Source organism: Chiloscyllium plagiosum, chromosome 42 (genome assembly GCF_004010195.1).
Source record: "Chiloscyllium plagiosum isolate BGI_BamShark_2017 chromosome 42, ASM401019v2, whole genome shotgun sequence".
NCBI lineage: Eukaryota > Metazoa > Chordata > Chondrichthyes > Orectolobiformes > Hemiscylliidae > Chiloscyllium > Chiloscyllium plagiosum.
The window spans coordinates 948,472-966,859 of NC_057751.1; the positions used below are offsets into that span (position 1 = coordinate 948,472).

Sequence of the window (18,388 nt, forward strand, 5' to 3'; positions counted from 1 at the left end):
AGGCAGTTCCCTGAAATGTTATTAAGTAGCAGAGGAAATTGGTTAAGGCGAGAGGGCCATCCATCTTTGCTTTTATGTTTCTGAACCAACAAATATGAGAGGGTGTCAGCGCTTTGAAAGATTGTTTATGTGCTGTGGCTGGGAATGGGAAAGGTGGGGAGTGGGGGGTGGGGGGAAGCAGTTATGGCAGTGCTGACAGTGAAGCATTCATCCTCCGCGCAACACTGAGCAAATTGCTTGTGGTGCGAGACAGGGCCCATAAATCACCACCAGGCGATGCTGTACCTACAGTCTGTTACATCCCCCACAGATGACAGCCGCATAATAATCCCTCAAGGCAGCAATGTAATCCTTACCTAGGAGGGTGGGGGAGCTTCAGCTCCACACGAGATGGTGGGTGTCAGAGGTAAAGGACCAGGGAGCTGGACCCAGTCACCTATCGAACAACCCAAGCTGTGTGATAAAAGCACAGAAATGCTTCAACTTTGGACATGGGGGGGGTTGTGTCTTTGCAATTTGCACAGATATGCATTTATATGACGACAGCACCTGCCAGTGGAAGGCTCAGAAGGTGGAGGGGTTGAGAAATCCCTGTCTGCATATCCTCACGTCAGTGATGCCATCTCAGTTTCTCCAGCCTCATGAATAATCATCAGGCCAAATGAAAACTGATGAAGTGTGAGTGATGGTTTGCTATCTTCATCTTCCCCTGCCAGACCTGTTCATGGATGGACCTGAGACTGAGGCCTTCTGCCTGCAAGGTTGCCAACTCCGGCTGGAGATATGACCTGCTGTCAGATCTAAGGGCTGCAGTTCCTTCTGGGACCTCCAGCCAAGTCACATGTGTTTCCCTCCCACTCCTCAGTTCTGAATGTGCATTCATGTAGAACCCAGACCACATTACTGGGGTGGAAATGTGTTGCTGGAAAAGCGCAGCAGGTCAGGCAGCATCCAAGGAGCAGGAGAATCGACGTTTCGGGCATGAGCCCTTCCTCAGCATTCCTGCGCTTTTCCAGCAACACATTTCCAGCTCTGATCTCCAGCATCTGCGTCCTCACTTTCTCCCACATTACTGGGGCGGCTGGTTGCAATTGGAAAACTTCAAAAACACAGGAGCAAAAGAAAACTTTGCAGATGATGGAAAATGAGAATTGTCTGGAAGGCTGTGCAAGGCTGTGGAGGTTGGGAACGTGTATGTAAGCTGCTCAAGCTTCGCCCAGTGCCTGTGAAAGAAAATGACAGCCAAGAAATGGCTCGTAAATTTCATTTAATCAGCCAGAATTAATTTGCAGCTTAAATATTAATTTGCAAATCTTCCCAACATTATTCATATCATGACCAGACATTAATTGGAAGCTTGGGCCTGATTTAGAATGCATCGCAGTGATATAAAAAAATGCCTTCTTGCCAATGATTCTTGTACTCGAAGCAGTTTAGACCCAGGGGATGGCAGGCATTCCTGTCCTATCAGAGTCTCGCACCTTGGAAACGAGCAAGAGACCAGGCGGAAATAAAGATCTGGAGCTTCAGAGGTCAGGTGTTGTCCTGACTGGAATGTCCTTGGAAGTGGGAATGCTATCCAGCTGTATGCCACAAACCCACATCAAATGAAAACACTGAGTCCCCTTGAAGGTGTGCAGAGTTGAGCTTACACATGTATGTGTTGAGACACCAATGAGTTGTCAGGTATAAAACTGGCACAAATACTTGATGGTAGTGTGAGGCACAATAGCCAACCCAGACACAAACCTGACTGAAGGACTTGGAAGCAACACCTTCAACAAACAACTGCTTTGGCAAAATGCTGCTTTCGCTGCATCCCGTTTGTATCCTTCGGATCCCCCATGAAGTATGACTGCACAGCCTTCCTCAGAAGCCAGTTACAAAAACATTTGTTGGAACTGTGTAAGAATAACACGTTGCCTAATAGTGTACAAGAGGATGCGTCAACCACAACTGACTCTGGACAAATTTTTCGGATATACAATGAAGGATTCTTTTACCTTTGCAAAGAGTGTGTTTCTTCATTGTTGCTATGGCAATCACAAAGCCGCTGCTCAAGGAAGAGGTTGACATTTGTAGGGGATCCCATGTCATGGCAGTGCAGATGCACATCCATGGTCTGTATTGGTGTTAACGGAACTTAACAACTCGTGCAGCTGTGTTCAGCCTCAATGGTATCAACCAAGTCCAAATAAATGGTGTTGCTGTGGGCTCTTCTCTAGGCCCAGCTCTCACTGAGCCTCTCTTAGCTTCTACAAACATTGCATTTTTGATGGAACAACACCTCACCCCCTATGCCTTGCATATTTCCAGTATGTTAGCTATCTTTGATTCGATATACACCAGAATGAGCTCCACTCTATCCTCAAATTCATCTTTCAACTGGAGCAGGTGAACGAGCTGCCTTTCCGATGTGCCAGTTGAAAATTGTACTGTTGGGTTCTCCACTTTGTCTGCCACAGGCCTACCTTCACTGGTCTTTGTGGATGTTGGAATTCATATATCTCTCCTGCTGTAATATTACAACTTTATAAATTGGGACGATGCTATTTGCTTACCACATAAGCTTAATGGCCAAATATGGTGTATCAAAGCTTTCCAGTGGATGATCCATCTCAGCCTCCTCCTGAGGTCCCTGATACCACAGATGCAAGGATCCAGCCAGCGGGGCAGACTGTCTGCTGGTTGGAGTCATTCCTGGCCCATAGGAACATGACCGTGGTTATTGGAGGTTGGTCATCTCAGTTCCAAGACATCTGTGCAGGATCTCTTCAGGGCAGTGTCCGAGGCCCAACCATCTTCAGCTGCTTCATCAATGACCTTTCCTCCATTAGAAGGTCTAAAATGGGGATGTTCACTGATGATTGCACAACCTTCAGCACCATTTGCAATTCCCCAGATGCTGAAGGAGTGCATGTTTAAATACAACAAGATCTGGACAATATCCAGGCTTGGGCTGATAAATGCCAAGTAACATTCACGCCACACAATGCCAAGCAATGACCATCTCCAATAAAAGACATTCAACGGTGTTATCATCACTGAATACCAACTATCACCCCATCTTATGGGTTACCACTAACCAGAAACTCAACTGGACTAGCCATTTAAATACAGTGGTGACATGAGCAGGACAGAGGCTAGGTATACTGCAACAAGAACGCACCCCCTGACTCCCAAAAGGCTGTCCACCATCTATAACGTACAAGCCAGGAGTGTGATGGGATTCTCCCACTTGCCCTGGATGGGTGCAGCTCCAACAACACTCAAGAAGTTTGACACCATCCAGAGCAAAACAGCCCATTCAATTGTTATGACATTCACTCCTTCCACCATCAACACTCAATATCAGCAGTGTCTATCACCTATAAGATGCACTGCAGATATTCACCAAGACTGCTTAGACAGCACCTTCCAAACCTATGACCACCTCAAGAAGGATCAGAGGAGGAGTTACATGGGAGCACCACCACTGCAAGTTCCCCTCCAAGTCACTTGTCATCCTGACTTGGAAGTATATCATCGTTCCTTCACTGTCGCTGGGTCAAAATTCTGGAATTGCCTCCCTGAGGGCATTGTGGATTTGATTTGAGAATCAGAGAGTGCATCACAGCGACAGAAACGAAGGATGTTGAGGAAGGTTTGTTTACTGAGTCAGTATGGGTGGAAGATAGGAACAGCAAGGGAACAGCCACCTCACTGGGGGTTTTCTACAGACCCCTTAACAGCAGTAGAGCGATTTAAGAACTCATAGGCTGGCAGATTTTGGAAAAATGCAGATGTAGCAGGGTTGTTGTTATGGGGATTTCAACTTTCCCAATATCAACTGGAACCTCCTTAGTGTAGATGGTTTGGATGGATCCGTTTTTGTCAGGTGTATTCAGGAGGGTTTCCTTACTCAGTATGTAGAGGGGAGAGGTCATTTTGGATTTGGTGCTCAGCAATGAGCCAGGACAGGTGTCAGATCTCACGGTGGGAGAACACTTTGGTGACAGTGACCACAAGTGCCTTACATTTACCATAGCCTTGGAGAGGGAAAGGAGCAGTTACCAAGGGAAGATATTTAATTGGGGAACAGGAAATTATGACGCTATCAGACAGGAGCTGGGAAGTACAGACTGGGAGCAATTGTTCCACAGAAGGGGCACAGCAGACATGTGGAGACTGTTCAAGGAGCAGTTGTTGTGAGTGATGCACAAATTTGCTCCTCTGAGACAGGCAAGAAAGGGGAAGATTAAGGAGCCTCAGATGATGAGAACACAGGAGCTTCTTGTCAACAGGAAGAAGACAGCTTACGTAAGGTGGAGGAAGCAAGGATCTAGCACAGCTTTAGAGGATTACAGGCTTATTAGAAAGGAGCTCAGAAATGGACTGAGGAGATCCAGGAGGGGGCACGAAAAAGGCTTGGCAAGAAGGATTAGGGAGAACCCAAAGGCATTTTACTCATTGTGGATTTGATTTGGGAATCAGAGAGTGCATCACAGCGACAGAAACAAAGGTTGTTGAGGAAGGTTTGTTTACTGAGTCAGTATGGGTGGAAGGTAGGAACAGCAAGGGAACAGCCACCTCATTGGGGGTTTTCTACAGACCCCTTAACCACAAAAAGGCTTGGCAAGAAGGATTAGGGAGAACCCAAAGGCATTTTACTCATACATGAGGAATAAGAGAATGATCATGGAGAAGATAGGGCTGGTCAGGGATAGCGGAGGGAACTTGTGTGTGGAGTCTGAGCAGATAGGGGAAGCCCTAAATGAGTTTCTTGCTTTGGTTTTCACTAAGGAAAGGGACCTTGTTGTGAATGAGAATTTTGAGGAGATGGGATACAGTCTTGACCAGATCAAAATTGATGAAGTTGATATGCTAGAAACTTTGGAAACATTAAGATAGATAAGTCCCCAGGACCAGACCAGATTTATCCTAGGCTGCTCCGGGAAGCGAGAAAGGAGGTTGCTAAGCGAAGATCTTTGCTTCCTCACTCTCCATGGGATTCGTACCGGAGGATTGGAAGGAGGCAAATGTTGTTCCTCTTTTCAACAAGAAGGGAAATAGGGAAATCCCTGGCAATTACAGACCAGTCAGTCTTATGTCTGTGGTCAGCATAGTTTTAGAAAGAATTCTGAGGGATAGGATTTATAACTATTTGGCAAAACACAGCATGATTAAAGGCAGTCAGCATGGCTTTGTGAGGGGCAGGTCAGGCCTCACAAATCTTATTGAGTTCTTTGAGGAGGTGACGACAGGTCGAAGGTCGAGCAGTGGAGGTGGTGTATATGGACTCCAGCAAGGCATTTGATAAGGTTCCCCATGGTAGGCTCATTCAGAAAGTCAGGAAGTATGGGATACAGGGAGACATGGCTACCTGGATCCAGAATTGGCTGGTTGACAGAAGGCAGAGAGTGGTTGTAGATGGAAAGTATTCTGCCTGGAGGACAGTGTTGAGTGGGGTCACACAGGGCTCTGTTCTTGGGCCTCTGCTCTTTGTAGTTTTTATAAATGACGTGGATGAGGAGGTTGAGAGATGGGTTAGTAAATTTGCAGATGACATGATGATTGGAGGTGCCGTCAATAGTATCGAGGGATATTACAGGCTGCAGCGTGACATAGACAGGATGCAGAGCTGGGCTGAGAAATGGCAGATAGAATTCAACCTGGATAAATGCGAAGTGATGCATTTTGGAAGGTCGAACTCGAATGCTGAATATTGGATTAAAGACAGGATCTTGGCAGTGTGGTGGAACAGAGGGACCTTGGTGTTTAAGTACATAGATCCCTCAAAGTTGCCACCCAAGTGGATAGGTTGTTAAGAAAATATATGATGTTTTAGCTTTCATTAAAGGGGGATTGAGTTTAAGAACTGCAAGGTTTTGTGACAGCTCTACAAGTCCCTGGTGAGGCCACACTTGGAATATTGTGTCCAGTTCCTATTATAGGAAAGGTACAGAGGCTTTGGAGAGAGTGCAAAGAAGGTTTACCAGGATGCTGCCTGGACTGGTGGGCTTGCCTTATGAACAGAGATCGACTAAGCTTGGACTTTTCTCTGTGGAGAGAAGGAGGAAGAGAGGAGACCTGATCGAGGTATACAAGATAATGAGAGGAATGGATAGAGTCAATAGCCAGAGACTTTTCCCCAGGGCAGGATTGACTGATACGAGGGGTCATAGTTTTAAGATATCAGGAGAAAGGTTTAGAGCAGACATCAGAGGTAGGTTATTTACACAGAGAGTTGTGAATGCATGGAATGTGTTGCCAGCTGTGGTGGTGGAAGCAGAGCCATTGGGGACATTTAAGTGACTGCTGGACATGCACATGGATAGCAGTGAGTTGAGGGGTGTGCGGGTTAAGTTATTTTATTTTACATTGTAGGCCAAAGGGCCTGTTCTGTGTTGTACTTTTCTATGTTATATGTTCTACCTCCAGCACATAGATGACAGCGGTTTAAGAAGGCAGCTCAGAACCACCTTATCGAGGGCCAAAGAGGGATGGGCAATAAATGTTCACTCAGCCAAAAATGCCCACTTCCCATAAATGAATTAAAATAATGTGAATTTTAAAACCAGTTACGTAGGCCATACACCCAGCTGACTGATGGATCTTATTAAACTGCATGTCCCTTTGGCTGTTGTCAACTTGACCTGAACTACCCTAACCTTACAAAAGTCAGAACACAGGGAAGAATTTTCCAAGTCAGAATTGGAGCAGGCTGCAGTGTATGTCTAGTCTGGCGTGGTCTAGTTGTGTGGATTCCTGTCACCTGGAAGAAGGACTGTTGTCTTCTCCACCACCCTGTCCAGTAACACCATCATGTCGTTCTGTGCAAAGCGGAGAATGAGCCTTCCTTTCCTCTGGGCCATGAGTGCTGCAGTGTGACCAATTATTCTAGGCTTGCAGCTTCGGAATAGCCGTGCTGCTGGGCTTTAATTATGTTGCTGGATGTGTGAAAACTAGGTGATCCCAGCAATGGTGAACACCTCTGGCTGTGTGGGTCAGGTTTCCCTGGAAAAGACACGCAAAATCCCAACTGCATAAGTAACCACGTGAAAGGCAGGAGATTGCATGAGAAAAGTCATTCTGAATCTCAGTTGACAAAACACTTCCTCCTGAAATGAGGAAAATTCTTCCACATTCAGCGTGACTCTGTGATTGCTCACCATTTACTGAAAGTCGCCAAGTGTTAAGAATAACACTAACCACATTATCAGTCAGGCTTGCAATATTTCTCACCTATGCTTGCTATAACCTGTGTAGATAATATGCAGGGCCCAGCCCTCTGTAGGCAAAATACATTTTGTTCAGGTGTCATGCCTTTTCAATGAAAGAAAAGCTTGCAGAGCATTATTCCTTGGCACCCACAGACACACACACACTCAGTGCTGCAGCCAGTCTGATGCACCATCCAGCAGATATCTCCATCTCCATATGGCACCCAGTCACTAGAATGTCATGGAACCCAATTCAGTGTCTTTCCCAAGCTCAATGACTATCAGTCCTGTTTGGAGACAAAGCACCAGGGGATGCTGAGATTGCACATTCAGCCATGATCATGTTGAACGGCAGTGCAGACTCGAAGGGCCGAATGGCCTACTCCTGTACCTATTTTCTATGTTTCTATGTCTCTGATTGCCTCTGCACTCAGGATATCCATAAATGATGGAATGTCTTGGAGGACATGGTCCAGAACATTTTGATTAAGTAGATTTCCTTTTCTTTCATTATAATTTGAAGTTCATTATCTCTCTTTAAAAAGAAAGCAATATTTGATTTTGACTGATGACAATGCCATCCTAATTGGTATTTTATAAAAGTGCCAGTGATTTGACAGCAGCAACTGTTGTAATTGGTCTGCATTCATTTCAAGATAAAGCACTTGCTGGAGAGCTGGTCATCATCCCGACTTAGACAAGTTGCGTTACGAACATCCAACCGAACTCTCAGAGAGCTCATTTGGCTTAACTGGCCATATCTTCTCTTCTTGTTAATTATTCTTACCGATCTTCAACCATGCTGAAGCTGAGGAACATGGAGGAGATTTCATCTCTTGTTCGTACGATTTCCAACCAAATGAGACCATTCTGATACAAAAAGACAGAAAATGCTGAAAACACTCATTGTATCAGGCAGTATCTGTGCAGAAAGAAACAGAGTTAATGGTTTGACTCCATGACGTTTCATCAGAATTGAGAGAACTTAGAAATGCAGCATGTTTTCAGGCAGTGAAAGGAGGCATGATAAAGAAGAGAATGTCTGCAGATGGAGGAGAGGTGGATGAAATGATAAAAGACTTCAGGGGGCAAAAACAAAGGGCAAACATGTCTCAAAAAGGTGTGGATAGCAGCTACGCAGCTATCTGAAGACAGAGCAAAGAAATCAAGAAAGAAACGAGGGAAAATAAATAAAAAAGACTGCAAGAAACATAAAACCAAATGATGGCAAAGGTTTTGATCTAAAAGTTTGGAATTCACTGTTGAAGTCAAGTAAACTGAGGTACTGTTCCTCAAATGAGTGTTGAACTTCTTTGGAACAGGAGGACAAAGAAAGATTGACACTTGAAATGACAGGTGGCAGACTTTACAGGTTGAATGTAAGCAGTGCCCAGTCCATGTTTTGTCTCTCTGGTACAGAGATGACTACCACACCATGCGGCTCAGTGGTTAGCACTGCTGCCTCACAGCACCAGGGACCTGGGTTCGAGTCCAACTTCGGGTGACTGTCTGAGTGGAGTTTGCATATTCTCCCCTTGTCTGCGTGTTTTCCTCTGGGTGCTCCATTCTCCTCCCACTGCCCAAAGATGTGCAGGTTAGATGGATTGGCCATACTAAATTGTCCATAGTGTCCAGGGTTATGCAGGCTGGATGGATTAGCCATGGGAAATGAAGGGTTTTAGGGATAGGGTAGGTCTGGGTGGGATGCTCTTCAGAGGGTCAGTGTGACTCGATGTGCTGAATGGCCTATTTCCACAGTGTATGAATTTTATACTACATTTAAAAAAGTACAAGTCAAAAATGGTGTGACTCTGAAGGAGTGTTTGGGTGATGAGAAAGGAAGAGGTAAAAGAGCATGAACATGTGGCAAGTGGCGAAGGAGTGGATCAGAAGGATGCTTGGGGAGCAGTCCCTTTGGAATACTGAGTGAGGAACGGAGGGAGATATCTGCTTCGTTGTGGCATTGCACTGGCAGGAAGTAGCAGCGGGTGATCCAATGATTGCTGAGGTAATCCTAACAATTTCTGGGTGGAAGCCGAAAGAAACAAGTGAGGACAAATTGACCCGTAAACACACGACTGATGGGAGGAAGCCTTGTTTGAGAAAGGAAAACATTGGAAGCATTTGATTGGAGTGTCTGAACACAAAGCAGTAGGATGCTAGAATTTATAGTTAAGGCAGTTGAGTACACCAGGAGGTGCTGATTAAATTACACCTTGAACATTGGTTCATGTTCAGACCAGGATGTACCATCGAGGTCAAGTGTCGGCCTGTGACATGTGGAAGGCACAGATTTCACTGTGAGAGGTTCACTTAGCCTATAGTGAGATCTAGCAAGCAATCAACGAGGAAGAAAATCTGTCATGTTGACATGCAGTTTTCTAAATTGCCAAAATGTCATCGTTACAAGAAAATATTGTGGAGTTGTAGTACATGGAGGGCAATTTATTAAAGGTATTTGATTTCCTTTATGGCTGTCTCATATCAGTATTGCTGAGAATCACAAAACATTCTACAAATGGAGTGCATTCAGTCTCACTGTGTTTCACGGATGCTGGAATGAAATATAATTTGTCCCTCTGCATCTAATTATCTGTCAGCTCCCGATAGTTTGTTTTCTAAATCACCATAACAGCCACAAACTCACAGGTCATAAAGAAAGTGATTCAGCTCAGACAGCTGGCTAATGGGAGACTAGGAACTGTCAACCAAAAAATTACAGGTGAGCCATGACATGCATTTGTAAGCAGCGCCTGGCAACATCAGGAAACACCTTCCCTCATTTTACCACCGTGTTGTTAAAGCTCTGAATTTCACACAGAAACTGAGACCAAAGGTCAGACCAAACCAAAACAGCACATTGACAGATTGGTATGGATTTTAACACGACAGGTGTCATGTAACTGTGAGATACTAAAAAAAATCTCATATAGAGAGACTTGTGCATTCTTTCCTCTACCTCAGAAGGTCATTTGTTCAAATCCAATTTAGGAGATGTGAGCAAAACCTCTGGGCTGAGATTAGCTGTACTGAAGTGGTGCTGCACTGTTGATGGTGCTCTGTTTCAGATGAGACATTAAATTGAGTCCGATCTCCCCTTGCATAAACATAAAAGATCCCACTTTGAAAGATAAGAGCAGGGTGTCCTCCCTCAGTATCCTGATCAATATTTAGCCCTCAGCCAATGGCACTAAAACACATCAGCTGATCCTTTCTTTGTTTGACCTTGTCAGAGCTTGCTGTTCACAAATTGGCTGCCACATTCCCTGCATTATAACAGTGAATACCATCAAAAGTATGTGAATGGTTGTAAAGCACTTTGGGAGGTCCTGAGGTGGTAAAAGATGCTGTAGAAATTCATGTACTTTCTAATCCAGACAAGGGAAAACCAATGCCCAATGGCACATGGGGCCTTTACAGCCATCAAGTAGTATTGCCTCCAGAAACATTTGTCAAACCACCCAGGGGATCTAGGAAATATTTAGGGGAGTGGGAATCAGAGAATTTAAGAGGGAAAGGAACTCAGGTAACCTGATTTTTCCATTTTGACAGAATAATCTTTCATGACTGACAATGAGAAGTGGTCTGAGGCTGTTTTTCTGGTTGGGAAAGGAATGTGTTTGCTACAGCGAGGTGAAGAAACAGCAAGAGCAGCAAGAAGACTTCTAACGTAAGTCACCTTATACTCATCTCCTGATTGCTGCTGATTCACTAAAAAGGCTAACTACTGGAACAGATAAACGAGTGAAAGTGCATGTGGATACAGTATAGTTTGATCATAAAATATATCAGCAACTGTCCCTATCAAATATTTTCATTGATCCGACACATATTTTTGTTTCTCATTTGCATGGTTTCCTGACCAATTTCACCCCATATTCATAAACAATATGGACTGAATCCTGCAGCTTTTTGACACAGTGTAAGTTATTTTGAGTTTTCTGAGAGGTTTCTGTCACCAGGCCAAACAACATTGCTTGCTGTATCGTTAACTTGCGTCGTTATTGTGTACTCCAACCCTACTTCATATCTGATTTCAGTCCCAACTTACCACATGCTATTCCCAGAACAACTCACCACTCAGCGATATCCCAGCATTTACTGGCATCTCTTGTACTTGAGCCATCTTTAAAAAGCCATTGAGCATCCAGCCAAGTAATGTCAGTCTGGAGCTGTCCTGTTTAGTTCCTGATATTTGCCTCAGACATGGCGGACAGTCGGAAGTTGGTGCTCTGCTTTGTGGTCATTGACATGAATGTCCAGCTGGATGGGGTCAAGCAGACACACGACTTCGTCTTCACTTTGGGCCAGCAGTAGATGCTACAACACCTAGTCTGAGGTTGCCAAGGATGGACACAGCCTCAGCTGTCAGCAGAAATGCCCAGCTCTGTAGGTCAATGGCCTACTTTATGCTGCCAACTTCTTTCCAATTTGTCACACGGTCTGTATCTCTGGTAGTCAGCTACCTTCCATCAAGGCTCATGCTCTATCACTCTCAGTATTGCCTGTAACATTGTCCCTCACTCACTGTCAATCATCCAGACTCTCAACAGTACCTACCCTGCGTTACTTACTCAGAACATCTCCTCACCTGCACCAAAGCAAACAGCTGTGCCATTGTCACAAAGCTCGTCCCTTTTTTTCCGAAAAGCTGTTCTTTGGCTCAAGGAGACTCTGTCCTTGATTGTTTTCAGGGGGTAATAAACCAGGCCTGGCTCTGATTAGTCTGGTTTGGTACAGAGGCTAAAGGGTATTGAGAGGTCTTTTTGTTTGCGTGTATAAACAGATGAGACTTCAGGCCAAAGTGGTCATGTTTAAGAAGCGACCTGTATAATGAAAGGGGAATGGTCAGCTCTCTCGCTGAGCTGAGCAGTTTAGTTCAGTCCAGAACTGGTTTGGAGTTCAACAGTGAGCTGTGTGGAAACTCTCTCTTTATGCCCTTCTAACTTCAACCTGTAAGCACCTGATCCTTTTATTGTACTGTGTTTTAAAGGGGGTTTGCTTATTGGCACTGTTGTGTATATTTGAAACAGTATACTTAAGTCTAGTTTGGACAGACGGAGTTCTGTAGGGGTCTTTATTCTGTTCTTCATGTTTCATTGGGTAATTTTGTGAATACATTTTTTGTCTGTTTTAAACCTGGTAGTCAACCTCGCTAACTTAATCTGGGTAACTTTCACTGTATACTTAACGAAACAATTTGCAAAGTTATAGTCTGGGCTGCGTGCTTAAGAATGTTTTGAATGGTCTGCCCTAGTCCAATACACCATCCACTTGCATCTCCTTTCATATCTGCCTCTCAGTCTTTCCAGGAGGAAAGCAGCTCCTATTAGGATAAAAGGAGTCAAGATTGGTGTTGGCTGCCCATTTTTTGGCTCCTAACCCCTTCTATACAGAACATCCTGACCATGAGTGGCTGACTGACTATACCATGTGCCTGAACTGGTATTGAAGCCTGCCCTTGACTTACCGAGCTGGGATGCCTCAGCAAAGGCTATCCTCCTTGACATGACTAAAACCTGCTGACAACCACAACCAGCTTCTTTCCTTTCTGTCTGCGCTCAGTCATAAAGCAAGATAAAAGTGATATGCACCTATCTTGGCTGAGGGGGCAAAGTGCAAAAAGGCAAGACTATGCAAGGCAGGAATGATGTTGGGCTCAGATTGAGTGCTGTGACAGTGAACTATCTGCCTGGCAATGCAGCTTGGTCCAGTCCATGAGCTGGGTGTGTGTCCCTCAGCTCCCAGTGTCCTGGCTGCAACATTACAATGAAAGCTGTTGGTGCATCGTGCGGTACATGCAGAAGAGCCCTCGAGGTGGATTTCAGATATGCCTCGAGGGTTGTTTCTTTAGAACAATGTCAGATACCAGTGTCCACGGATGTGGGGTGATGTGGCCAGAGACAATGGATCGTGTCTTGACATAGTGGTGCACAACTTCCAACATGAATGTGCTTCTGAGTAACCAGAGAGCTGAATTTACCGGGTGCATGGCCTGGATTTCCTGTCGAGTTCTCTCAAACTCCAGCTTGTTTCCTGAGTTTAGTAAGATAGAAAGCTGAATATTAATGAGGGGAGTTGGGCTGTCAACAAAATGTTTAACAAGTCTCATCTCCCTGAACTGAGATCTCACTGTCACCTGGCAAGGAGCTTGTCTTGCTGCTTGTCAAAGCAAAAAGGATGGAGCGAGATACTCCTGACATTCAGACTTCATGTCTGGGCCTCACCAGACTTCATGTCTGATTCTACTACAACTATTGCTGCAGCCCATCTTACTCATATCCCGATAAGAGCCCACCCTTGGCCTATTTGCTATCTTTCAGTAAATTTATGATTCCTCAGAATATTTGGAGAAATCTGATGGCATAGTAGTGCAGTAAATGGATTATTAATCCAGGGGTCAAGGCTAGTACTTCATAGAGATGGATTCCAATCCTGCTATGATACCTGGCAGAATTTAAAATTAAATCATAATTCTGGAATTAAAAGCCAACATCAGTTATGGCAACAATGATGGTATTATCAAGTGTGGTGAAAACCCCACCTGATTCACTCATGTTCTTGAGGGACAGAAATTTGCCATTCACATCCAGTTGACTGACGTGTGATTGTCGGCCCTCAGCAATGTGCGAGTCCTTGAAATGGCCGAGCAAACCATTCAGTTGAATGGCAGCAATTCGTGGCATCACCTCCATTCTATGTATGAACAAGTTAACAGATATCTTAAAAGTTTTCTTAATGTACCACTGGGACCACTGCTGTTTGTGATATACATAAATGATCTGGGGAAGGTATGGGTGGTCTGATTAACAAGCTTACAGATGACACAAAGGTTGGTGGAGTAGCAGATAGTGACGGGAACTGTCAGAGGATGCAACAGAATATTGGTAGATTGGAGAGTTGGGCAGAGAAATGGCAGATGGAGTTCAATCTGGGCAAGTGCGAGGTGGTGCATTTTGGAAGATCCAATTCAAGAATGAACTATACAGTAAATAGAAAAGCCCTGGGGAAGATTGACGTACAGAGAGATCTGGTGTTCAGGTCCATTATACCCTGGTCGATGGAGTGTTCATGAAGGCATTCGACATGCTTTCCTTCATCGGTTGGGGTATTGAGTACAAGAGTTGGCAGGTCATGTTACAATTGTATAGGATTTTGGTTTGGCCACATTTGGAATACTGCGTACAGTTCTGGTCGACACATGAACAAAATGATGTGGAAGCTTTGGAGAGGGTGCAGAGAAGGTTCACCAGGATGTTGGATTAGTGGTGCTGGAAGAGCACAGCAGTTCAGGCAGCTTCGAAGTCGACGTTTTGGGCAAAAGCCCTTCATCAGGAATAAAGGCAGTGAGCCTGAAACGTGGAGAGATAAGATAGAGGAGGGTAGGGGTGGGGAGAAAGTAGCATAGAGTACAATGGGTGAGTGGGGGAGGGGATGAAGGTGATAGGTCAGGGAGGAGAGGGTGGAGTGGAGAGGTGGAAAAGGAGATAGGTTGTCTAGTATGGAGGGTGCTAGCTATGAAGAGAGGTTGAGTAGATTAGGATTATTTTCATTAGAAAGACAGGGGTTGAGGGGGTACCTGATTGAGGTCTACAAAATCATGACACATACAGGCAGGTGGATAGCGAGAAGCTTTTTCCCAGAGTTGGGGAACAACAATTATTAGGGGTCATGAGTTCAAGATGAGAGGGGAAGTGTTTAAGGGAAATATGCGTGGAAAGTTCTTTAAGCTGAGGGTGGTGGTTGGTAGGGGCGGGCATGATAGCATTATTTAAGATGTATCTAGATAGATACATGAATGGACAGGGAGCAGAGGGATACAGATCCTTAGAAAATAGGTGACAGGTTTAGAGAGAGGATCTGGATTGGCACAGGCTTGGAGGGCCTGTTCATGTGCTGTAATTTTCTTTGTTCTTTGTACTGTACAGATTATAGTGTAAATGGGGAACCCACGATTCCTAATCCAATCTAATTAACTAACTAACCAAAGAAGGGTTCTTCATACAAATGCCAGACAAATTTTATTGCGAGTCATTTTTAACATAATTACTTTTATGCGCACAGCCCTCAACAGCTGAAGAAAAATTATCTCATGGCCCTCCAGCCCAAATAATTATTCACCTCTAATCTCATTCTTATCTCTTGCAGCTATATGCACTTCCTGTCAATTCTTGCCTTTTCAAATGGCTATATTCAGAGTTATAATAGGGGTACTGTCTTTGTCAACATGCGACGCCATGTTTACATCCTGTCTCCAATGGTGGCACTTGGATCCTTCAGGTTTCTCAATTATTATGGAGAATAACATCTCCACCTAGACTGGTCAGACATCACACTGGTCCTTAAGGTCAGGGTCTGATTATTGGTTCACCGCCCGACTCTTTCATCTGAAGATTACCCTTTTCATGCTTTGTAAGATTGTGTATGATCAGAACAGAGCTGTTTTTCACTTGTATCTATTGTGCCCCAGCATTGCACTGTCACATGTTAGATATCATGCTATTATGCATGCAAATTTCCATGTCACATTTTTTTAAAGTATATTGAGGATTGGGAAAGGGGAAGTCAATCGTGTCTAATATAAACAGATTTTTCCTTCAGTAATATCAAATACTTTCAAATTAACCGCAGGAATGGTTTATTTCCAAAAAGCAATTAGACTCCAACTGACTCCAAGTAATTGGCTGTTGTGATCTTAAAAATGAAACTGCCATAATGTCTGCTTCTAGTGAATAGCGAAGGTACCCAGGAATTTGATTGATGAAATTTCTTTGGAAGGTTGGAGGGGACTCGAGTGAGCATTGTTTCAGGAAATTATCAGAAATGACTGTGACACATTTCTCTCTGAAAGAGCAGACTGAGATGTGACCTGGTAGAGATCTTGAGTCCAATGAGGTAGATGTACAAAGAATGTTTTTGCTTATTGTGGAGACCAAATGAGGAGACCATGTGTAAAGCAGTCACCAATACAATAGATGGCTTCTTCATTCAAGAAGATACTGACTGATCTGGTTGTTGTCTCAACTTCACCTCCCTGTCTGGCTTGACTCCTTTTTCTATCAAAAAATCTAACAAACTCAGCTTTGAAGAAATTAAATGACCTAGTTTCCAATGCTCAAAACGTCAGTTCTTTTCTCTCCTTACAGATGCTGTCAGACCTGCTGAGATTTTCCAGCCTTTTCTCTTTTAGTTTCCAATGCTCTCTGGGGAACAGAACTCCATATTCCAGTGACCTCTGAGAGAAAAATTTCCCTCCTCTTCCCTGTTCTCCTTGCAATAAACAACATTATTGCATCTGTACATAAACTATTTGTAATTCATGAGTCAGGAGATCCAAACCCCTCTGCACCACTAAGTCGGCCAATTTCTGTCCACTTAAATAGTAAAGTGCAGGGCATAAAAAGTATGGTTTAATGGGGTGGTGAGCTGAAACCTCTGGGTGTAAGCAATAGTAGATCCAGCTTCTATTTCAGGTGCACTAGGTAAATCATTTCCAAGTTTCACTGTTTCTTTCTTCTGCCCTAACCTCTCATCAGATTTTTCCTCCTCCCTCCTGCTCACTGAGAGGTCGTCACAATTTTCAAGTCTCAGAATAGAGTGGCAGGTGGAAAAATGTTTGGCAAGCACTAATGTACAGCTTTTTGTTCTTCCTGCCAAAGTGGCAAGTTCTCCCATTGTACACTTCTGCCAGTTTTCTGTCTACTCTACTTATCTATGTCCTTTACAGACTCTTTACCCCCTCTTGATAAGTTACTTCCTTTAGAGTCATCGTTGACAAATATAACTGCCATATATTTGATCCCCACTTCCAGGTCATTGACATAGAGTGCAAATAGTTGAGGGCCTAGCACTGCAACATTCCACGAATTATACCTTGCCCTTACTCTCTGTATACCATTAGCTAATGAACTCTTGATAAATGTTGATCTGCTGCCCCTTATACCATGAGCTTTTATTTAATGTAGTGACCTTTGATGTGGCATCTTATCAAATGTCTTTTAGGGATATACAACACCATGTCCATAGGTGCCCTCTTAACCACCTTGCTTCCTCAAAAAATGTGCAGGTTAGGTGAATTGGCCATGCTAAACTGCCCATAGTGTTAGTTGCATTAGTCAGAGGTCAATGTAGGGGAATAGGTTTGGGTGGGTTGCTCTTCGGAGAGTCGGTATGGACTTGTTGGGCCAAAGGGCCTGTTTCCACACTGGAGGGAATCTAATCTAATCTAATCTAATCAAAAAAGCACCAATAAATTAAACACAAATTCCCTTTCACAAAACCAAGTTGATTCCACCTAATCACTTTACAATTTTCAAAGTATCCTGCTATAATCTGATGAAAAATGAATTCTCATATTTTCCCAAGGCAGATGTTGGGCTAACTAGCAAATTGTTTTCTGCCTCCTTTCTTGAATAGATGTATTAGCAATTTTCCAATCTGCTAGCACCTTTCAAGAATCAGAAGCATTTGAAAGATTATAATACATCTACTGTCTCCACTGCCATTTCTTTTTAGTCCCTGTGATACATGTCGTCTGTTCCTGGTAACTTCACAACTTTAGATTTATCAGGTTTTTTTGAGTAGAATCCTGACAGCGTGGAAGTAGGCCATTCAGCCCATCAAGTCCACTTCGACCCGATGAACTGCATCCCACCCACACTCACCCCCTGCAACCCTGCATTTCCCGTGACAAATCCACCTAATCTGCACAGTTTTGGACTGTGGGCGGAAACCGGAGCACCTGGAGGAAGCCCACACAGACACGGGGAGAACATGCAAACTCCACACATAGAACATTAAAGCACAGTACAGGCCCTTCGGCCCCCGATGTTGCACCGACCTGTCATACCAATCTGAAGCCCATCTAACCTACACTATTCCACGTACGTCCATATGCTTGTCCAATGATGACTTATATGCACTTAAAGTTGGCAAATCTACTACCGTTGCAGGCAAAGCATTCCATACCCTTACTACTCTCTGAGTAAAGAAACTACCTCTGACATCTGTCCTGTATCTGTCACCCCTCAATTTAAAGCTATGCCCTGTCGTGCTCACCATCACCATACTTGGAAAAAGGCTCTCCCTGTCCACCCTACCTAACCCTCTGATTATCTTATATGTCTCTATTCAGTCACCTCTCAACCTTCTTCTCTCTAACAAGAACAGCCTCAAGTCCCTCAGCC

The 18,388-nt window shown here is 44.1% G+C and overlaps 1 long non-coding RNA gene across 1 annotated transcript in view; it reads left to right on the forward strand.

Moving 5' to 3' along the window:
• Positions 1 to 18,388, forward strand: part of LOC122543222 — a 203,169-nt gene that overhangs the window by 70,794 nt on the left and 113,987 nt on the right. Inside the window, exon 3 of the long non-coding RNA XR_006309964.1 lies at positions 10,755 to 10,872. This is a non-coding gene — a long non-coding RNA (uncharacterized LOC122543222). The remainder of the gene's footprint in view (positions 1 to 10,754; positions 10,873 to 18,388) is intronic.